This window comes from Mirounga angustirostris, unplaced genomic scaffold (genome assembly GCF_029215605.1).
Source record: "Mirounga angustirostris isolate CCGP_5_RB_7025 unplaced genomic scaffold, mMirAng1.0.hap1 SCAF_10, whole genome shotgun sequence".
Lineage (NCBI taxonomy): Eukaryota > Metazoa > Chordata > Mammalia > Carnivora > Phocidae > Mirounga > Mirounga angustirostris.
The window spans coordinates 13,288,798-13,312,157 of NW_026991718.1; the positions used below are offsets into that span (position 1 = coordinate 13,288,798).

Genomic DNA, 23,360 nt, shown 5'->3' on the forward strand with positions numbered 1-23,360 from the left:
CCCTTAGGAACTTGGAAGTGGAAGTGTCACTGGAATGGGAGCAACGTTCCCCGCAGCTCGTCTCTCTCCAGTTCTCTTCCCCAGTCTTAACACACAGGGGCCCACGCAGCAGCCATCTATGGAACGAAAGCCCAGTCTTGCCTCGTACAGAAGCCACCATTTCTTGGTACTAATTCCCCTGGAGCTATCCCTTTGGCTGTGACGGGGGGAAGCACACAGTGTCCCCTTCCTGCCTGGGAGGGAGAACAGATTCTCCCAGCTGGCCTGAGACCCTGGTTGGACACAGGACTGGTTCTTGAATTAGCACCTTGTCATCAATCCCATCAGCCTATGGCTGACCCCAACTGTGATGTTAGAACTAATTAGGACGGGGTACTTAACGCCTGTGATTCCCAGTGTGGGGCATTTGCCACAGTTCAAGGACACCAGCAAAAATCTGCCATGGGCCAGAAGCTTCACGAGGATTCTTCGAAGAGGCATTGGAAAGTCATGAATTGATTCTCATGATGAAGAATTACGGCACTCATAAGCCAGCCTCACTTCCAAGTGAGTCTGACCCTTGCCAGGGCCCGCTGGGTCCAGCACGCCTATTGCACGGACCCAGGACAGGGGAAGGCCCGAGAAGGGTTTTTAGCAGCTATCAAAGTAATAAAGGACTATGTTGTCCAAGGCCTACTGTTCTTGGCCAACCTCAGCAGCTCCATCCTCACTTCAACAACACTGGATCCTAACAACTTTATGGGCAGCAGGCAAACCCAGGCCCATGTGACTCCACACTTGGCCCCTTCACCACCCCGCGGCCATGTGGCTGCCTTGGGACTGCCAGAGGAGGTTAGATGAGCAAACCCCAAACACTTACACATATTTACATGCGGACACACCTGGCTTTGCTTTCATTCTTTCAAGAAGGCACCTATCGCGTCCCTGCTCCGTGCTTTGAGGGATACGAAGGTAGACAAGAGATGGCCCTTCTCCTCGGTGGTGTAGCCCAACCTCACAAGGCACACACAGACACAGAGCTCTACAGTAAGACATGATAGGATCAATGCCCTAAGAGAAGTGCAAGTAGAAGGTTAAGAAAGCATAGATTCAGCAGTGTCTTCATCTCTTTATCCATCTGGGTCTGGTCCCACGTCTGACACACATCAGATGTATAACCCTTGTTTATCCACTTAGCACTGGAGCCAGGAAGATAGTAATACAAACAAAAACATTCGGTATAATGTGTACAGCACAAGGAGGTGGGGGTTGTGACGAGAGATTGGCCCCCGTTTTGAAGGCTCCAGAATGCCCGGCTTAGGCGTCTACACTGTTTCCTTCAGACAAGAAGGGGCAGGAGAGGGGTTAAAGAGAAAAGTGACGTGAAATTTGTGTTTTAGAGAAATCACCATCAGTGCCCTGGATGGTGATGAAAGGCAGGGGTGGGGAAGTCTTTTTGTTTTGGGGGGAGAAGAGATTTGTGAGGACTGTGATCCTCTGGGTGTTCAGATGTGGTTTCAGTTTGTGATGATACTTCCTTTGAAGGGGCGTTAAAAGAGAAATTCAAAGTCCCATAACCCATCCTGTAGGCCCTGTGGTGCGAGTGAGATTTCACCCCTCCACCCAAGGTCCTTGAGTTTACAAGGGTGAGCCAGGGAAGGCACTTCAGTGAGACATGGAGAGGAGTGTAAATAAGACATTTATACAATATTTGTTTTAGTTTTTAAGATTTTATTTATTTATTTCACAGAGAGAGACAGCAAGAGAGGGAACACAAGTAGGGGGAGTGGGAGAGGGAGAAGCAGGTTTCCCACGGAGCAGGGAGCCCGATCTGGGGCTCGATTCCAGAACCCCGGGACCATGACCTGAGCCGAAGGCAGACACTTAACTGAGCCACCCAGGTGCCCAATATTTGTTTTAAAAGTAGTTTTTATGCTAGCTATCTGTCCAGAGAGGGTCTCAGTTCACAGTAGCAGTGGAATTCATCAAAAACTGTTGATGACAGGGGCGCCTGGGTGGCTCAGATGATTAAACGTCTGCCTTCAGCTCAGGTCATGATCTCCAGGTCCTGGGATCAAGCCCTGCATCAGGCTCCTTGCTCATCAGGGAGTCTGCTTCTCTTATTCCCTCTGTCTTCCACTCCCCCTGCTTGTGCTCTCTCTCTCTCTCAAATGAATAAATAAAATCTTAAAAAAAACAAAAACAAAAAACTGTCGATGACAGAAAGTGACCAGACCAAGGCCCAGCAAGGCAGCAGACCAGTAGGCAGGCAAATACATCTCTAAGAAAATGTGTCGGCTGCATGAAGGCTGAAGATTGTTTCTGTATAAGGTACAGCATTCAGACATTTTAAAACAGAGCTTCACCACAGGCGGCCCTGACCTGACAGGAAGCTTGGCCTCCTGCCTGGTGTTCAGCCCTGCCAGCCTCTTTGAGGATCCAGGGCTCAGGAGCCGACTCTCCCCGCTGCCTGCTTTCAGGCCTTTTCTGGCGTCCTCATTCTGTCCCCTGCTCACCTGCTTTCATCCCTGCCATCCCCATGGCCACAGAGCCTTGGCTCTTTCTTGTCTATATTTCAAAACTCCTGGTTCCCTCTAGATACAAATAATACCCGCCTTCAGCACGGGGCTCAGAGCAAGGCGAAGCTTTGTTGACCCCAGCGATCTCCTGCCTCTACATTTCCTTTGGGTCCCATTTGGCCCCTCTCCCGGGCACCCGGCCTGCCTCCCTGCCTTGAGTCTTCACCCAGCCCCAGGCTGCGTTTTCGGGCTGTTATTAAGTTCCTTAACGCTCAGGATGGTTTAGTGAAAGGCTTGGAGGTAGACAGATCTAGGACTCAATCCCAGAGCGTTAGCTACCCCGCCTTGGGCAGGTCAGCGAGCCCTCAGCAACTCCCATGACATGGGGCAACACCACCCACCTCCGGAGTCGGAGAGAAGTTGCTGTGAGATGTTCACATAAAGCATCTACCCAAGGAGGTGCACGCGAATGAGCACCCTTTCGCTTCACTTCAGAAAGGCCTTTTGGGTCACCCCTACCAAGACCTAGGTTGGGACAGGTTCTCCAGAGGAAGATATATTTATCCAGAGCTTCAAGGCTCACAGCTCTGTGAGAAAGAGAGATGGCTGTTCACACCCCAGAAGCCTGATCAGTTGGGCAGACAGAAATAAGCAAATGGACGCTCCAAGTTCTTGGACAGGAAAAGACTCAGAATTGCAGAGATGCTAGCGCTGCCTAAATGAATGCCGCAGCTCAAGGCAATCGTGATCAAGACCTCTCTGGGTTTTGCTTCATTTGGGTGTTTTGCAACTTGACCAATTATTTTGAAGTTCCTCTGGGAGAATATATGTTCAATAATAATCAAAAAAAGGGTAAAGGGGACGCTTGCCACCTATTAAAGTGTATTATAACCTTGCAATAATCAAGGAACTGTGCTGTTGATGGAGAATAGACTGACCGGTAGCCAAAGAAAGAGAACAACCAGCTCACACACGGACCCCAGCATCTAGCGTGAGTGTGGCATTTCGCACCAGCAATGAGAAAATGGACTCTTCATGCAATCCTGTAACAGTTGTCTCTGCCCATCAATGTCACAGAATAAATGTGGATGTTTGGAGATAAATGAGGGAGCTAGAGAGAGAGACTGAATAAGCAGACAACATAGGGAATATTTTGAATCTCAGTGTGGGGAAGGCCTTTTGGGGACCCCAAACCCAGAAGCCATTTAGGAAACTACCAACGGACTTCACCTAAAAACGTAAACCTCCTTAGCAGAAAAATGAAACAAAACAATTATAATCAAGCTTACTTAGGATTTTCCCAAGGGAAATACGAAAGCTATTAAAGGGTATACAAAAGATAGATACAACCTCACTGGAAATTAGGGAAATGCAAAAATGCCTGGAAAATAATGCGGTATTGTGTTTTATCAATCAGAGGAGAGATTGGGGAAAGTGCTAGCACCCAGCGCTGTCACGGTTGCAAGACAGACCAGCACTCTGATTAGCTATTGGAGTAGCGCTGGGCACTCTGCATCAAAATTAAAATTTGTGTACTCTTTCACCAACAATCTACTTTGGGAGACAACCAGAACAATTTTATGAATACAAAAGTGTCACCAAAGTATTGATAACAATGAAGTTTTTATCAATTGCCTAAGAGTTAAGATCTGGTTAAATAAACTATGAAATGTATCAGCCATAAAAAAGAGTCATTTATGTAAAGTCAGTGGCATAAAAAGATTTTCACAAAGTAGTTCATTTTTGTGTGTTTTATTGGAAGCAGGACTCCAGCTCGGAGACTCAGGGGAGAAGGCAAAGAGAGTTCTGTCCTGGGTCTCTCCTTCTGGGTCCGTGGGGAAGGGGATTGTCCCTGCACCACAATCTCAGGATGCTCCTTAACAGCAGGGTAAGGAAAACTAGAAAGGAAGTGGTCTCCGCGGTGAGGGGCAAAATAGAACCTCCCTCCCCCAACTCAGACTCCCCTGCCTTCAAGCGGTCTGTTTCTCACCCCTTGCCCTCAGCCGCCAATGGTGGAGGTGACTCCAGGAGCTCTCCTCAGGTTACACACTCGGGGGTGGGGTGGGGGGGCTCCCCTCATGAATACTGGATGCCTTTAACCCTTGGGGGTCCTGAGCAAGGCTCAAGAGTCCTACTGCCAACCACTCCCTCCCTGAAGAAGGTTCCAGTATGGCTCAGAAAAGCTGAAGGTGGAGTTCTGCGTCTTCAGGCAACACAAGTGGTGGGATGAAGCTTCCCTGGGGTCGCTCTCTTGTTGCCCTGGGGTCCATGCCGACCGTCTGAGGAGCTATGTCCAGAGCACCGAGGCGTGAAAGGCTGGAGATGTGTCTCAAGGTCGAGGCGCTGGGGGTGAGATCCAGAGCGTCTACGTGGCCCAGACCCACGAGCTCTCAGGCCATCCGCTCCTCTTCTGCAGCTCTTGGCTCAGGCTGTAACCGCTTTGCAGAGCCTTCTCCAGCCGCCGGTTCCCCTAGGCTCCTCTTGGACGTCGGTGCAGTTGGCTGGGACGAGGGTCCAGAATGGGAGTTCGGGGGCTGGTAACCGGGTTGGCACGGATCCAGTGCATCCTTGGAAAGTAGGCTGGCGAGGCTGGGCACGTTCTTAAGTACACTGAGACTGGCGGCCGGCTCGCCAGGCTTCTGACCCGATGCAGGCCCGCCGGGCGGCGCTTGAGGGTCTCCGCGCACCTGACGGTCTCGGTGGTGGCCCGACCGCAGCCGCTGAAGACGGGGGCGCGCCAATATACATGCTTGTGAGTGTGTGTGTGTGTGTGTGCGCGTGCACACACAGAACTCTACATAGACACTTACATAAACAAGGACCCAAGGGAAGGAAAGGCTTTTTGTGGGTATGATTTCACTGCTGTATCCTGAATGCATGAAACATCGTCATTGTTCGAGAAACACTTGCTGAATCCGTGAATGAACGTCTAGAACAATGTTCACTGTTAAGAATGGCTCTCTCTGAGTGGTAGGGTTTTGGATAGTAATTCCTTATCATTATGTTTAAATTTTTTAGAAATGTGTTTTATCTTTAAAGTCAGAAAAAAAAGAGACAATTTTCATTAAATGAAAATAAAAGTACTTTTGGGCGCCTGGGTGGCTCAGTCGTTAAGCGTCTGCCTTCGGCTCAGGTCATGGTGCCAGGGTCCTGGGATCGAGTCCCCACATCGGGCTCCCTGCTCGGTGGGAAGCCTGCTTCTCCCTCTCCCACTCCCCCTGCTTGTGTTCCTGCTCTCGCTATCTCTCTCTCTGTCAAATAAATAAATAAAATCTTTAAAAAAAAAAAAGAAAAAAAAAGAAAAGAAAAGTACTTTTAAAAATATCAACAGTGAATCTCCACTATACACTGAAAAGAATACTGTTTGGAGAAGAATTACAAGAGAAATGTAGAAATAAGCACGTAAAATATATCTCTTGATTAATTTAATACTAAAGTAAGAAAAGAACTGTATATGAGAGATCTTGTGGAGGGGCTACCCTCACCCCTTATTAGTCAAGAGCTATTTATTGAGTACCTCCTTTATTCCAAGCATTAAGGATTCATAAATGAGTCAGGCATGACCCTTCTCTTGAGGACCTCATAGCAGAGTGGGGGACAGGTGTATAAACAGATCATTACAATGATAGTAGTAAGTGTCCTGAACACGTCGATACAGGCAGGGCTTAGGTGTGGGAGAGTGTGGGCTTAAAAGGAAAGAACAATCTAGGAGGACAGCTCAGAGGAGGTGACCTGTGAGCTGAGTGACAAAGGCCAGGTGGGAATGAGCAAGGAGTGAGAGAGAAAAACGATGTTCCTGGCTGAGAGAAAAGTGTGAGCAAAGCGTGCAAGAGAACTTTGGAAGGATTCCCAGTGGCTCAGTATGGGCCCGGAGTGCCCGAGGTGTGGGTTGGGAAGTGAAGCTGGAGAGATTTGCGGGCCCCAGGTGGTCCAGAAGGGCCTCCTGTGACTGGCTAGCCCTGCGCCACTTGGTTCAGTGCTCGGCTCTTGCCGTCAGGCAATTCTTCATAATTTTTTAAACAAGGGGCCTGCATTTTCATTTGGCACTGGGCCCCCCAAAGTATGGAAGGAGTCCTGTCAAGACGAGAGGCCGGCTCCGTACTGCAGGTGACCAGGAGAGACGACAGCTCTCTTCCTCTCCCTCTGCCAACCTTTGTGTTTAGGGGTCTTCTCAACACATTGTCTAGGGAAGGAGCAACAAATAAAATAGCAACATGCGGCAGTGGCCAGGCCAGGGAAGATGCCCCGCCATGTGTGAGTGGGAAAAATGAGTCCCAGGCAAAGACTTTCCAGGGCCTCCGGTACCTCCCCCTACACCTCCTTTTGCTTCTGCTTGGATATTGAAATTAGCCAAGCAAAAGAGCAAGGTTGTACGGTAGGAGCTGGGAGAGGAGCAGGACAGGTGTTTTGTGTATTTGGTTTTGCTTTGCTGGGAGCACAAGAGATGGGACCTCCCTGCTTGAGCTCATTTAGCCCCAGCCCCCCACCATGTGCCCTAGACTGCTCCCACATCATCTTGGGCTCCTGCTGTAGGGGGTTGCTGCTAGGGTGTGGTTCTGCGCACTGCCCCCCCCCCCCCCACCATACACACGTGCTTGCAGCTCTAGGCACATGAGGGTTTGTTTCTGTCACATGACGGTTTCCTTCCACACATCTCCGCGTGCACCCGCTGCTTAGCAACAGGCCGATGGGCAGAGCTGGGAATTAATGTCCCTCTGGCTGCTCTAACCACGGGTGCCCCTTGGGAGGCGAAGGGTCCACGGGAGCGACTTGAGCTGAAGAGCAGGGGTGTGGGGCCACCAGAAGGACACTCCAGAAACGCTACAGTCAGGGCTCTGGTGCCGTGCCAGGACTCTCAGAGGCCTGCTGGGAACAATGCTCCAGAAAATAGAATCCCAACGCAAAGTGCAGGGAAGCTGCAGGGATGACTGGTAACAGGTGGCAGATGAAATGTAAAAATCCAGAAGTATCTGCTGATGGGATTTGCCTTAGTGGGATCTGGGTTCAGGTCATCATCTGCACTGCTTTGTGGTTCCTGCCTTTGGAGCTTAAGGTCAAAATCCCCTCCCCATGGAGTCCTGCCTCTGGTAGAACAGCAGGGCAAAGGGGATCTGCACCAGGGCTCTGCAGGTGGCTTTGCTAGGTTCGCGTCTCATTTACTGTGTGACCTTGAGAAAATCACTTAACCTCTCTGTGCCTTCATTTCCTCATCTATGAGCCCTACCTGCTAGGACTGTCTTGAGAGTTAAGTTAAAACAGGTAAAAGGACTTGAAACAGTGTCTAGCGCATGGGTGTGAGCCAACGTGTGGTCAATTACATTTCTCCAGGGTAAGAGTGGTTTGTTGTCAGAGATGGCACAGACTCCAAAACGTAGAAATCCATGATCCCGGGGGCAGGAAGAGATGTAAGCTACCTTTTTTTTTTTTTTTTTTAGTGTCTTCCAGGCACCTAGCATTGTACAAAATGCTTTACATCAGCTATTGCATCAATCGTACGTACCTGGGCTTGGTCTTTTCAAACCCATGGGAACGGAGACTCAGAAACAAAGTGCCCTGCTCAGGACCCCACCCCACTCCAGAAGTAGAGCTGGGGTTCGACGCGGTCGTTATAGCTCCAGAGCCCTCACTCAGTCCTCTAAGCCAAGCGGTCTCCCCTATTGCTTCTCAGAGAAGGAAAAAAAGTACTGATTTCTCTTGGAGGGTCAGGACTTGCTAGAGAGAGCTCCTCCCCAGAATAACATTCCAGAAGTATTGTATGACATCGGTGTGATGGCCGTGGCAGTCCCTGGTGCATGGTATCCGGGATGGGGAAATACTAGCCAGGGTTCTAGAAGCATGGAAGATGTTCCCAAGAGATGAAGGCATTAGACACGTGCATGTGGAATGTGGGTTTGCGTAACCTCCACATAAGCAGGAGGCCCAGACAGGCCCCTTCCTGGCCTTCAAGCCTGGTGTGTCCAAGAGCAGGAAGAGAAACTGGGCCTGAGAGGTTACAGGCTCACGGCTTTCCTGATGAGCACACAAACCCCTGCTTCCCGGACGGAGGGGACGCTTGCTCTGAGACGCATACATATTCCTGAAGTTCATTTATAGCAAGAGCCTGAACGCATTCGTTCGCCTTGTCCGTGTGTCGGGGGCTGTAGGGCTCCATAATGTAGCCCTCAGCCTCGGGCACTCCGAGCGTGGCCAGTGGGAATGCAGATGGGCCTTACGTATGCCACACACACCCCGAATTCAAAGACTTGGTCCCCCCAAAATGTAAAATATTTCATTAATAACTTTAGTATTGATTACATGTTTAAATGATATCATTTGATATGCTTGAATATTGAATATAGTGGGTAATTAAAATATGTTGTTAGAATTCATTTTACTTGTCTTTTTTCTTAACTTTTTAAGTAGTTATTAGAAAATTGCAGATAATGGATGTGGCTCACAGCCTCTTTCTGTTGGACAAGGCTCCTCTCCAGGGGATGCATAACAGGCCTTGCCCTTGGCGAGTGCTTCAGTGGTCATAAAGCATCAGCCCTTCTTTATGGTAGAATCACAGAAAGTCAGACCTGGAACCAGGAGCCCTGAGCCATTTTGTTCGGTCTCCTGGGGTACAGGCACAGAAACTGAAGCACTCAGAGGAGAAGGGACTGCGGTGCTCCAGGGAGAACCTTGGCCCACCCCCCGCCCCCATTCGCAGACCCCCAGCCAGGGCGGGCTGGCTTCAGCACCTCCTGCCCTGCCCCGGCATCCAGGCCCCCTGCTCCCCTACGCTCTGCTCTAGGGAAGGCTGGGAGGACTCTCCTGGGGGATTCTCTGCATCTTTATTCATGAGCCTGGCAGAGGGCAGCCCAGGGAGCCTGCCGAAGGCTGCTCTCTGCTTTCCCTGCAGAGATAAATATGGAAATGTGGGAGGAGAGCTTCCCCGTCAGGAGCCAGGACTGCTGCCTCATCTGATGCTGACAACTAACTAGGGCTGGAGGAGGAGGCTCCTCGGGGCTGAAGCCAGCCGAGTGTCCTCCATCCAGCTTAGGTGACCCCTCCAGCCTCCTGCCCCTCACTGGGCAGAACCACCCCAGGCAGGCTCGGCTGACCCACCGGGCATCTCCCCCTGCTGACTCTTGGTTTCTGTTCCCCACAACAGCCCCCATAGGCTGCCTCCCAATACCCCACAAATGCACTTGTGCCTACTTACCTCCTGGCACCCTCTGAACCCCACTCAAGCCCCCCAGCATGCCTCCGCCCCCTCCCCAGGCCTACTTGGGCTTCCTTCTTCAAATCCCAGACACCAGGTGTCTACGTTCTTGCTTCGTGTGTTTCGTGGATCAGCAGCTTCTGCAACCCGAGGGAGGGTGTAAGATATGCAGACACTGCGGGCCCCATCCCAAACCTGCTGAATCAGAATCTGCATTTTCACAAGACTGCCAGGAAACCCACTAGCATGGGGCTGAGCTGTGGCCCCAGCAGGTTAGCCCGGGAGCCAGCCCCGGAGCCAGCACAGCGCTGAGCTTACGGGGGACACTCTGCTCACAGAAAGAATGCCCTTCATTGGGTCCCCAGAGCCCATGTGGCGTTTTCTCAGGTGCTATCCACATAATCACCCACTGCCCTGGACGGTGCTGAGCAGTTAAGTCAAGAACCCTTGGCTCTGGGCAAAGCCCAGATTGCTTAGGGAGCAATCTCTGAGCAACTTGGCCCATCGAGAGCTGCCGAAGAACTGCTGACCTCACCTGCCCCTGGTCTTTTTTTTTAAAGATTTTATTTTTTATTTATTTGACAGAGAGAGAGACAGCGAGAGAGGGAACACAAGCAGGGGGAGTGGGAGAGGGAGAAGCAGGCTTCCCGCGGAGCAGGGAGCCCGACGCGGGGCTCGATCCCAGGACCCTGGGACCATGACCTGAGCCGAAGGCAGACGCTCAATGACTGAGCCCCCCAGGCGCCCCTCCCGCCTGGTGTCTTGGCTGCATCTGTCTGGCTTGCTGGATGCAGATGGTCTGCTGTGTCTCTGTGCTGAGGGTCAGAGGCAGGACCGGGGCTTTGCCTTTTTTGGTGTCTGTGTTCCTGTAGTAGTCAGATCAGAAGCTTGTAGCTCGGGGCCCATGTAGAGCCTCCGGAGCCAGACGAGTTCAGATTCTGCCGTTAGCCAGGTATGTGCTCTAGGTTGGACACAGTAACATCATAGCCCCGGGCTTCTGTGCTCATCTGTGTAATGGGACCCGCAGTGATACCTACATCAGAGGGTGTTAGAGGATTACATTGTTAAATATTGACAATGTGCTTAAACCACGCCTGGCACATGGTACGTGCCATAAAAGTTTAATTAAATCAGCATCTTTTGTTAAGGATAATGTTGACAGTGTGCAGAGTTAGAATCATAGTTGCTGATAGCACCCCAGGGCTCATAGAGAACCAACTCCCTCATTCTACACAAGAGGATCCAGGCCCAGATTGTCACATCCCTCTCCCAGCGTTCAGACAGCCAAAAAGCAGCACAGCGGGAACTTGGACTCTGACTCTCCTCTGCTCGGGGGGTCGTGCCCTGCAGGACCTGATCAGAAAGAAGAACAGCTCAGAGCCTGGCAGCCCACCCTTGTGGCTCCTGCCCTCTGTTCTTGTTAGGGGCGAGGATTCTAGCAGTGACCTCTATCGACAATCCCTCCAGAGACTTCCCCTGTGCCCTGAAATCTAATCTCTAAATCAGTCCTTCTAGACCACAGAATCAGGAATCAGATAGCGTTTGCTGGGGGCACACCCTGGGGAGAGGAAAATCAGCAGCCTGATTTTGGGAGGAGAGGCAACAGAGGAAGCCTCCTCCCATGGAAGGCTGGCTCACTCCTTATTCTGAGGCTCTGCAGGGATGATAAGGAATGAAAGAGAGCCCGCTGCCCCCAGGGGCTTGTCTCCTCTTTGGCGGAACTGGTACCCAGTCCTGGGCATCCTGACTCATTCCAGCCCAGCAACCAATTCTCACCTCCAGCTCCTTTTTCATATGAATAAACTAAGGCTTTGAAAAAGATTACAAACCCTTTGTCCAAGTCCCACATCTAGTAAACTGCAGAAGTGGTCTTCAGTACCAGACCCCTCCTGAGCACAATCTCACACCCCCAACATGGCGCCCGCACTTCCCTACAGGATGTACTTCCTTTGTGTCTTGGGCCGCCGCACCCACACCTTTTCCTATACCTCCAGTGGCAAAGATGGGAGTATGTGGAACTGGCATAATTGAGTAGAAGTTACAGATATGTCAGTACTGGGGGAGAGTAATAAATTTGGGGACCCATCTTAGAGTAGGTTGGAAGATTCCTCCTTCCCGGGCAATGGAGGACACATCTTCAGAGGCAATGGCCCGGAATATGTTCATTTCTTACAAACTTCAGCTTCTGCAGATATAGCTCCCCTTGCTCAGGCTACCGTTGCTGCCCCCTCCCTGTGTTGCGGACAGCCCCCTCTCCATGGCACAGACCCTGGTGGCCTCTGGCATGCTGGTAGGGCTCTGATTGAGATGCAGACCGGCTGAGCATTCTCATCATTGTCACCATGACGTTGTGAAACGAGTTGGGTGGAGAGTGACATGGGAATCCATCTTGAACAGATCACTCTATTCTAGGAGGAGTGGGAAAGATGAAACAACCAGTTTCGGAACCAGTTGCAAAACCTGCTCTACCCACTTCAGTTGGAGTAATTGAAGGGATACTAGGCAAGAGGTGTCTTTCCAATTTTCCCCATAGCAACCAGCCTTCTACCAAACACCTTCGAAGATCCTCACCCCTTGTCTGGTTTCAAAAATGAGCTCCTTCTTAAATTGGTAAAACAGTCTTCTCTCTAATTAGATTGCCTTTAAATGGAAAATCATGACAATTTCCAGAGTATAATTACTATTGGTGAGCTCCTATTTTGTAACACATGCTAACGGTGGACTTATTTATGTTGATTTATGTTGGCTCAAGATTAATCAGCAAGTGAGGTACTAGAGGAAACACCCTGCCCCAAATCAAGATGTCATTGATACAATTCATAATGTGACTTGGGTATTGGACAGAAATAAAGAAAGAGTTCATTTGATTTTTTTAAAGTCTGAGTAACCAATGAGTATCTGTCAGGCGCTGTGAAACTTCCAATAGGGATAGAGAGAGAGAGATGATAAAGGGATAGAAATAGAGAGAGAGAGAGAGAGAGAGGGAGATAGAGCTGAGAGATAGAGATAGGGAGAGATGTTATAGGGACATAGATATCTATAGATATAGAGACGACGGAGATACAGATACAGATACATAGATATCGATACTGATGCACATAGAGATGTAGATAATATTCACCCTTCAAAGTCTGATCCTGTAATTAAGACATACCAACACAAGGTGGCAATATGATAGCTGCTTTGGTTAATAAATGCAAAATAATGCAAGTACCATCCATTTGTCAAATTCATTATTAATTAATTCTTCTTCTTTTTTTGAGATTTCACTTCTAGAATCACAAAAATAGATAAAATAGTATAGCTAAAAGGAATTTTGAAGCTTATCTGATTTGTGCCCTCATTTTATATCATAAAAGGCAAAATGGCTTGACTTAAGTCACACCCAGACACCCTGTCACTCAACCCAGCATCCTTTCCTCTACAACACGTTGCTTCTTTTATCCATCCAAAGCATTTATAGAGCACCTACAGTATACCAGATCCTAATTTGATATATTAAAGAGCAAAGCATATTCCCCTTAAAGTAGAGGTGATATGGGCTATTCTCTTGGTGATAATTCTAAAGCAAAAGAGACCCGAAGATGAGTGAGGAATCTGGATTTCTGCTGCCTGAGCCTTGTTTTCTATAAAAAAGTAACAGAACTTCCCTGGGAGTTCATGACCTTCTTGGGGCAGTGTATAACGGTCAAAATGCATACAGAGAGACCTGGTCTAGGACCTAAGCGAACATTGTTTCCTCTGCCCCAAGAGGCAAAAGTCCCCTTCTCTAGAAATTTAGTTCAGGACTAATTTTCTTCTCAAATACATGTAGTTCTACAGGAACCAGGGGTTAATAGTGGTTGCCTTGTACGAAAGCCTGGAGCCATGAGTGCAGAAAATGGATGTTGTCCCCCGGGGGACAAGTGAAGAGGCAGCTCGGCGGGGGGGGGGGGGGGGGGGGGTTGAATCCCCTCCCAGGGAGCCCACATGTGGAAGGCACCTCCGGCTCTGGGCGGCACCTGCTCCGGGACACGGACCCGCCCTTCGCTTTTGCTCTGATCCTTTGTTGCCTCTCCTCACCCTCCCTCCTGCCCACACAGAGCTCCGCATAGAGCCTGGCACCAATTAGGGTTTTGTGAGTATCTGTTGAATGAAGACGTTGGCAGAAAACAGCTCTTGGACTCACCGTTTCAAATTAAGGGGAAGTGTCTCTCTCTTCTTCCCATCCACGTGACCAGGTACGTGCACGGCTCGGGGGATGATTCACAGCACCATGAATCATCAGCTAAAGTAGTAATGGCAGTGACAGGTTTTAAGGCCAAATGGTGAGCTTTCTGTAGCACAGCTGACTTCAGACAATCTTCAGAACCCATTTCGGCCCTTCCACTGGTCATCGTGTGCATTTGCTGCTGTCTCCTCAGGCTTGAAAGAGACCCGCTGTGCTGAGTCACTTGGTCATTCAACAGACGTTTACTGGGCACCTTCTGTGTGCCTGGCCCCATACGAGGCACGAGGGATTTTAGTGGTGGGGAAAACCAGGCCCTTCCCTGCCCTGTTTAGCTTAGTCCACGAAGGGAGAAAGGCATTAATCAGACAGTCCCATGAACACAGGATGATGGTTACCAAGGGCAGGACTTGGTCCCGTGCACGCATGTAATGGAAGGTTCTGAGCTGGACTCAGAGAAGGCTTTCCTGAGAAAGTGAAGACTAAATCAAGATCTGAGAGGCAACAGGTGTTGACTGGGCTGGGGCAGGAAAGGAGCATTCCAGATGGAGAGAATAATAGGACTGCTGCTGGACAGCATAGCAAGGCCCCAGGTAGTGGGAGGGCTCAGGGAACAGAGGACTGGACAGGACCCAGGAAGGCTCAGACGCTTGGGGAGAATCTCGTTCCTTCTTCTGGGAAGAATTAGATGTGACTGGTGGGTACGGGAAGTGGACACGATGAAGGGGGCGTGAGAGGTTCCCTCCGGAGCTGTGGGGAGGAGGGAACGCAGAGCCCGGAGAGTGGGCATGGGGTGCAGTTAGGAGGCAGAGAATGTGGGCCGGTGAGGAAACAAGGATCCTATTCCTGGGTGAGGTTGCATGAGTGTGAAGAGCCTAAGGCTAAAACCAAATACCAAGTTAATCCTCAGGGGCCCCAGCTTGGCCAGCAGCCCGGGTGCGTGCACTGAGAGCCCACCACAAACCACCTGCTCACCCCGGAGCTGCCTGTAAGACCAGGGTCTGGGGTGCATCAGGGCAGCCTTGAGGGGAGAGGGAGGAGGGACCCTTCAATACCCAACGTCCCAACTCCATGCGGCCTCAGGCACCTTCCACATCTGTCATCTCCAGGAAATCTCACAACAGTCCTTCATAGTAGGAATTAATTCCTATCGCCCCATTTGGTGGATGAGGAAACTAAGGCTGAGAGATGCAGAGCCCTTCAGGATCCAGGGGAAGAGGTAGATTGTCGCTGGGAGTGGAAGTCTGGGTGCACTGGGCAGGTGCGGATTCCTCAGACAGAGCCTTTTTGCCTAGCCCGTCCCACCCCCTTAGTGGTCTGACCTTATGCCAGTTAGTTAACCCAGAATAATGACCCCCAAGTCCTCAACTTGAAGAACCAGCTGAGGTAGCATATAAAAAAGACCTTCTTCGGGCTCTGCTCCCTGATAGACACTCATGACAAGATGGCTGTGGAATCTGTGGCCCGAAGAGGTGGGTACGGAGCCAGGGATCCACAGCAGGCTGGAAGCCTCTGGCCAGTTCCAGCAGAGGTGAGGGCAGAGGACCTCGGAGGCCCGGGTAAGGGAGAGACGAAGAAGACTCCACCCTTGGGGAGGGGATCGTGTTTGTGGGTTCATTAGCCAGAGAACATAGGCTTCTGACATTTGAGAACAAAGGGAAACAGAATTGACCTGAGTCAGGACGTTTTTAAAGGGACAGCGTCCTGTTAGAGATTGGATGGCAGACTTCTCCAAGCCTGTGAGCAGTGGAGCGTCCAAGAATATTCTTCTGTTCTTTGATCCCCTCATGAGCTCTATTTCAGGCAGACTAATGGGCACAAATCTATTCTGAGTTCGGAGGGCTGCTCAGCGTCAGCTGGGGGCTGGGCCTTGGGCAGAGCGTTGGAGAGACTCTGTCCTCCTCAGTGGCCTTGCTGTCACCCACTCTTGACCCAGCCCATCAACTGTCACAGTGGGCCAAGGCCATGCTGTGCAAACCTCCCTCCACCTGAAGGTCGGTCGGGGCAACCTCTAGGAGCCCTGCCTCCTCCATTAACTTGAGGCAGGCCCCAGTGGACGCTGGGAGAGAGCGAGGTTCTCATGGGAAATGTTGTAATGTTTTCTCTGCACTCAGTACCACTTCTGGAAGGATGAGATGTACAGGCAGCAAGAGAGTGCAAAGGGCTGGAGCGGGAGGTGCAGAGGACAGATTACATGAGGGGATGGAAGCACCGTGTTTTCAAGCCATTTCTTAACACAGCCACCAAACAGCCTTCTGTGCCGGGTGGGGCCCTGGGTTTGCAGGGTGGGGCCCTGGGCTTGCAGAGGCGAATGACACCATGCATAGTCAGCATGAGGTGTCTGGGGCTCATTCACCACATATTTATTTTTTTATTTTTTATTTTTTTTAAAGATTTTATTTATTTATTTGACAAAGAGAGACACAGTGAGAGAGGGAACACAAGCAGTGGGGGAGTGGGAGAGGGAGAAGCAGGCCTCCCACTGAATGCGGAGCTCCATCCCAGGACCCTGGGATCATGACCCGAGCAGAAGGCAGACACTTAATGACTGAGCCATCTAGGCGCACCACACCACATATTTAAAAAAAAAAATTAATAGTCACAACTGAACAGGTTATTGAAAAGATGGAAATGCAGGGCTTCGGTCTTCTATCTGTAGGGAAAAGCCTCTGGTGGCTTTGGAGTAAGCTGGTGAAGTGGTACAAAGTCTCCTATTGTCCTCCTGAGGAGAGGCCAAGTCCTCAAGCATTTCCTGGGGTTTTCTCTGGCACACTGGATGGTTCAGAGTAGGGCTGTGTAGTGCAGTTGTATACAATCTGGGTGAAATCCCAGGAAGTTTCAGACTCTGAGACCATTGCTGAACTATGATGAAGAAGAGTGAATTGACAGAAGCCTACATATTAGGGTGCAAGGAGAGGAACACAGAGGAAATTTTTGTTTAAGTTTCAAACTCATAAGATCATCCCCATTACTCGTTTGTGGCTCTACACACTTGCAGTGTATCATGGAGTAATTTTATACTTATTTATGCAGTTGCTTGCTTAGTATCTATTTCCCCTACTATCCTTAATGCTCTGTATCTTTTCATATTTTATTCAGTATCTAACACAGTACTTGACGCATAGTAACCGCTCAATAAATGTTCAGTTAAAGAATGAATGAGTCATAAAAAATATCCCTCAGCCGCCCACCTTTTACTAATTTTCATGTAGTACGTACATGCTGCCAGAAGGTGGCGATAAATGACCACCCCCGAAGATTTCGGACCTTAGAGGGAAGGAAGCAAAGAATTACGTAATGTAACAAATACGTTTGCTTCATCAAATGTGGATTTAGGTTTATTGCCTCAGTTTGACATAAACAGCAGGATGAGGCAGAAATGACCAGACAGATCCGCATGCAAATCCTGCCTCTGTCACATGCTGCCAGGAACCTGGGGCAAATGCCTGGACCTTTCAAGCTCGCTTCCTTAACCACAATGCGGAGTTTAGGATGGCAGGTTTTGCTATGAGGACTGAATGAAGTAGCACACGTGAGAAGTATTAGAACTGAGCCCTTTCCAGTCCTGTGTGGTAACCATTAAAGCGTTCCAACAAATGCTGAGACAGATGAAAATCTGTCCCTAACTTTCTACCTTCTGTTTTGTATGTCGTATTCTGGAAAGGAGTGTACATTTCTTACTGCTCCTCTGTATAACCTTGCAGCAGACTGACACAGGGGGAAGAGAATTAACTTCAGGGTTTGCTGGACCTTTCTGAGCCCATGTTTCCTTGCCCGTGAAATGGAGCTGAGGGTTACTGCTTGACAGGGGTATTGTGAAAACTAATAACGTAGCATAGACCATAGGACTCCATACAGACGCCGGTAGCCGCATGTGGTTATCTAAGTTGACAGGTAAGTTGAATAATATTGAAACATTCCGTTCTTTGGCTACACCAGTAACATTTCAAGGGTTACTTTCCCCACTGTTCTCAATTCTCTGTCTTTTTAAAATTTTATTCCCAGCACCGAAGACAGTGGTTGACCCAATACTGCTAGTAGGTATCATTTTGGACAGCGCAGTTATTGAATATTTTTATAATCACAAGAAGTTCTAGTGGACAGAGCTGGCTAGATTATAATGTCCAGTGAGTGGGGGCTATTTTTAGCAGCAGTGTTCAATCACCTGGTTACCCTGAAGTTGGCACTGAAAGTGTCTCTCTCATTTGGTCACTCAACAAGATCGTATTCAGCACCTGCCATCTGCAGACCTGTGCTATGTGTTATGGATGCAATGGTGAGCAAACAAGGCTTTGCACTCTGGGAATTTACGGTTCAATAACAATCCCCTAATAAATAGGAATGATTAATAATGTTCATAAATAGTATTAATAATAATAAATATTGCCAAGTCAAAGTGAAAAAAACCCAAACCATCCCTTTGGCTTGTCTTGAGGATTCTAGGAGACAGTGAATGCGTAATCAGTTGCAACTAATGCAGGATTAGGAAGGACAACGTCAAGAAGAAATCGGTTCACTTGTTCATTCGCTAAGTCATTACTGAGCGCTTGCAATGGAGAGATTCAGTAAGGAACTAAACAGTGTAGCAGCCGAGGCTCTCTGCCCTCACGGAGTTTACATTTCTCATGGAGGAAGAAAGAGGATGAATAAACAATTGAAATATGTTGTACGGTAGTCAGCTTTTTGGAGAAAAACGAGGCAGAGAAGGCGGCTAGGAAATCCTGGGAATGGGAGAACTGACTCGAGGCAGGAGGAAATTAGGGGACTGTAGCCAGAATCCCATGGGAGGTGATCGGGCTCCGGCTGAGGCAGAAGGGAGAGAAGGGGGTAAGCTATAGTTAATCCTCCCAATGGAAAGTCCACTGGGGAGGTCACAGAGGGGGAGAAGCAGAAGAGGTCTTGAGCCACCAGGACTTCACTGAAGAGTGAGGAGAAGGAGATGTTGTCCCGGCCCGCTCTCTAGTGGTGCTAGAGGGGGCCCTGGGAGCTTCCCCGGGTCACAGCTCTGAAGACGGACAGCCCATGCTATCAGGCTGTGCCCACCTGACTGGGCTCTGCTGAGAATCCGAGGGGAGGGGTCCTGGTCTCCCCTCCACATGCCCCCCAGAAAGAGGATGCAGCCCTTCTTTGCAGCAGCTCCCCACAATCTGATGGCGCCCTCATTCCCAGGCTTCCTGGGAAGGGAAGTCAATAGGAAAGGAAGATGTGCGGCCCAGAAAACCTATCTCAGGAACTTCCAGAAGTCAGTGCAGGGGAATGCCATGGGACAGATGCATGCTTCTCCTGCTTGTCGTTCTGCAGGAATGGTGACATTTTCCTGTGGGTATCATGCTACACTTGGTGGGCTGGGTCCTGGCCCCACCGCAGACCAGCAACATGGAAAGCCCGAGTTCTCAGGGCACAACTGGGGCACAAGATTGTCCCTGTGGTATGACAGGGACAGATCAATGTGTAGTCTTGAGGTCAGAGGCTCACCAGCAGGGCCAGAAGTAGCCAGCGATGGAGGGCCCTTCCTGCCCCCACCTTCTGTCAGGCTCCCACTACTAAGCTTGGAGACCCAAGTGTCAGAGCAAAAAGGCTGTGGGCCCACTCAGGGGGAGTCCTACACCCGAGGAAGGGGGCTCCAGAGGGCCCTGAAGAAACTGCCTCTGGTGAACCATTCTGGCCAGCCGTCATCCTCCACCCGGGAACCTCGGGGACCAGCCTGGTCATCTCCACCCCCAGACATGCAGTCCAAACTGCTGATGGTGCTCTTCTCACCCTGAGACTTGAGTCTAGGGTTCTGCTGACCAGTCCCTGGAGCAGACCCTGCTCCACCCCCCAAGCCTTCTCTCAGGTGCCCTCAGGAGGGCGGGCTGTCCCAAGGTGCCAAACCAGACAGGTGTGGCCTCCAAGAGCCCCACGACCCAGGTCCCACCATCACTGGAAGGACTGCAGTATCTGGATTCAGTCAGCTGACCATCTGCAACTGCTTCCAGGTGGCTTTGTTCTGTTACTGGAAATGCAAGATATACTTGAGATAAAATGTTTGACCAAAAGTAGAAAAACTAAGTGTGTATGCACACAGACATAAAATAGAAACTAGGAATTTATCAAAGACTAGCTATAGTCAATCATCTAATACAGTTTCTAAAATTTCTCACAACTAGATTCATCTTCTTTCAAACAAATCACTATGGACTGAATATTTGTGTCCCTCCCCAAATTCACATGTTGAAACCTAACGTCCCAAGGTGAGGGTATTAGGAGGTAGGCCTGTTCAAGGAGTTTAGGTCATGAAGGTGGAGCCCTCATGAATGGGATTAGTGCCCTTATATAAGAGACCCCACAGGGGTGTCTGGGCGGCTCAGTTGGTTAAGTGTCCAAGTCTTGATTTCGGCTCAGGTTATGATCTCAGGTTTGTGAGATCCAGCCTCACGTCAGGTTCCGTGCTGGGCATGGAGTCTGCTTAAGATCTTAGGATTCTCTCTCCCCCTTTCCCTCTGGCCCCCCCCAAAAAAAGAAGGAAAAAGAGACCCCATAGTTTCCTTACCTCCTATGAGGACAAAGCAAGAATTTAGCAGTGTGCAACCCGGAAGAGGTCTTTCACCAAAAACTGCCCCTGCTGATACCTTGATACTGGACTTCATCCTCCAGAACTGTGTTTATAAATCATCCAGCCTGGGACATTTTGTTACAGCAGCCTGGATGGACTAAGACACAGTGGAATTATATATTATAGAATATATATTATACACACACACACACATAAATATACATATGATTTTTCAACCTCAAAGTTTTTTATTTATTATATAGACTTGTAGATTATTAATGCCACTGAAAATTATTTCCACATCAACAAGAAAAACACACTGAATTTAAAAAATAAAAGAAATTTTAAGCAACAATACACAAAAAATACTTCTACTTCTCAGGCACTATCGTAGTCCAGAAGTGAATATGAGTTCAAGACCCCGATTTCTTCCTAAAGACATTGAAGAGTGTGGCTTCATTTTTCTGTGATGATCCCTCCAGAGCTGAATCATTTCATCAAAAGAAGGAGCATTCCCCTGATTAGAAAAACTCCAAGAACTCAGAACATGATAAGAGGAGTTTTCTAAAGGGAACAAGCCCTCCAGATACGTTAGCACACGCTCGGTCCTTCTGAAGTAAACGTGTTGGCTATAAAAGTCAGTAAATAGACCTTCTACAAGGCACATGTAACTTTTACAGCTCAATCGATTTTTTTCCTCAAGAATTTTCAGATCTAAATTTTTAATATACTGACTTGAAGTTCCCTGCTATTTTTAGATAAAACTATCAGATATCCCTTCCCTTTAAAGTATGCTATGTGAAATAAAGGTTAAAGCATTTCACTGCCAGAAAACCACACAGATGGAGACAATTACCCAGGGGTCTCAAGTCACAGCATAGCAAGCCTGGTGGATACACAGCACTGAGAGATGAGAATCTGCCAAGGGCTCACTCTGCTCTGCTCTGAGGCCATTTCACAGGGCCCAGCTCTCCCCAAGACTCCTGACCACAAGGCAGATAAGACACATCCGCAAAGAGCAGAAAGGGGTGAAGAACATTCGTGCACAAGGCACTTGTGATATGATGATATAATAAGAAATATATACTTGGTCTCAGTTCCCAGTTCTGACACCAGAGCTTCTAAGACCCTTGGACTCTCTGGAAGGATAACAGTGTCTTTTGTATGCTAATGAGGTGACTGGTGGCTGGGGGCCCTTTGATAGCTTCCGGATGGGAGCTGGTCAGACAAAAGACTGGAGGCATGATTAGAGGATGGGAACTCTGGGGAGGGGAGAAGGGCTGGAGATGGAATTCAATTGTCTTAGCCAGTGATTTAATCAACCATGCCTAAGTAATGAGGCCTCCAATAAAACCCTTCAACTACAGGTTTGAGGAGCCTCCCAGTTGGGGGACTCACTGAGGTGCTCTTCGGGTGGCTGCCCGCAGAGGGCTCTGTGCACCCTCAGTGCACTTTCCCCTACACCTTGCCCACTGGCTGTTCCTGAGTTGTGTCCTTTAAAATAAACCTGTAATAGTAAATAAAGTGCCTTCCTTAATTCTTTGAGTAGTCCTAGCAAATTATTGAAGGAGGGCCTTGTGGGCGCCCCCCCCCCCCCGCCCCGGCCTTTCTATCAGGTCTATCAGAAGTACCAGGGACTGACCACTGGCATCTGAAATGGGGGCAGTCTGGTGGGACTGAGCCCTTCCCTGTGGGGTCTGCACGGACTCCGCCCGGGGGTTAGTGTCAGAATGGAACTGAATTCACCTGGACCAGGTTAATAATGTCCAGAAAATCAGAGTTGTTAGGAAGGAAAAACCAAAAACCAAACCCAACCAAAACAAACCCCACACATTTGGTGTCAGAAGTATCATAAGTTTAAAAAAAACGTCCAGAGCACATGTGAATCAACCTTACCTATTTAGAAACTGTCAAGGTCAAAACTGTGTAGTTCAAAACTCAGCACCTGGTAGCCTGTCCTCAGGTACCCAGGCCCCTAATGGCATTATGGGGTGAAGCGGAAACAGGCTGAGCGGGAAGGAGAGGACAGGAGCCTTTCCCTCTTAACTCTCCACCTTGAAACCAATCCTGTAGTCTTGCCCCCTCCTCTGTCCTAGTTCTCATCAGTCCCGCCTTGGGTTCCCCCATTAACTGTGAAATCCCAGAGCCCGGGGACTACGAGCTGTGGATCTCTGCTTTCCCAGTACCAAAAACGGGGCCTGGCCACAGTTATGGGACCTCACGGGGAAATACACATTTCATTTCTGCCCAGAAATGTTCCACCTTCCAAGGGCTTCTAAGTATGGGAGGTGTGGGCAGCAGGCCCCAGGGCAGGAAGCACAGTGAGAAACATGAGCTGAGGGCCCCGGAAGGGAGACAGCCCCAGGTGGGCACAAAGCAGGCCCGCGGCTGGCCGGCCTGTCCCAGTAACCAGTGACAAAACTTACCAAGGAGCGGGGATGCCCGTGACATCCTCAGACACCTGCTTTGGTCTTTGTATTTGCAGGACTGATGCATCCATATCCCCTCTCTGCCTTAAAACAGCACGTGGTTTGTTTTTGCTTTTGGTTTGTGGTTTGGGGCTTGTTTCCACGGTCTTACCTCCTCCAGGGTCTGCTCTTCCTTTTCCTCCTGTGTTCATTCTTTGTCTCCAATGCCACTCTGGCCAACTGTTGGCTCTGAAAAGAAACCTCTTTATAGCTCTTAAAAATAAACCTCGTCATGTTCTATTTTTAATGGGTTTTAAATGTCTGTTCTACAAAAGAAAAGTCCCTGTAAAAAAGAAGAGAGCCAATGGAGCCTCACCCGGGGAGAGGAGTGTGGGCGGGGGCTGGGGAGCCGGGGCAGAGAAAACCAGGTCTGGGCAACCTCGCGCTGGCCCCCCCGGGCGGCGAACCTGGAGGTCCAGAGACGAAGGCGAAGTTCATGGAGCACCGCTCTGCGTGGGAGAGAAGT

At 49.5% G+C, this 23,360-nt stretch overlaps 1 protein-coding gene and 1 long non-coding RNA gene across 3 annotated transcripts in view; one reads left to right on the top strand and one right to left on the bottom strand.

The window, feature by feature from the left end:
• The window catches only part of VSNL1 (visinin like 1), a 109,999-nt gene that overhangs the window by 83,063 nt on the left and 3,576 nt on the right, over window positions 1-23,360 (top strand). The window lies entirely within an intron of this gene.
• Window positions 16,275-23,075, bottom strand: LOC123841599 (uncharacterized). Its single transcript, XR_006790246.3, has 4 exons — window positions 23,007-23,075; window positions 20,424-20,583; window positions 17,111-17,158; window positions 16,275-16,784 (listed from the first exon to the last, which is right to left on the bottom strand). It is a non-coding gene; the product is annotated as an uncharacterized LOC123841599 (long non-coding RNA).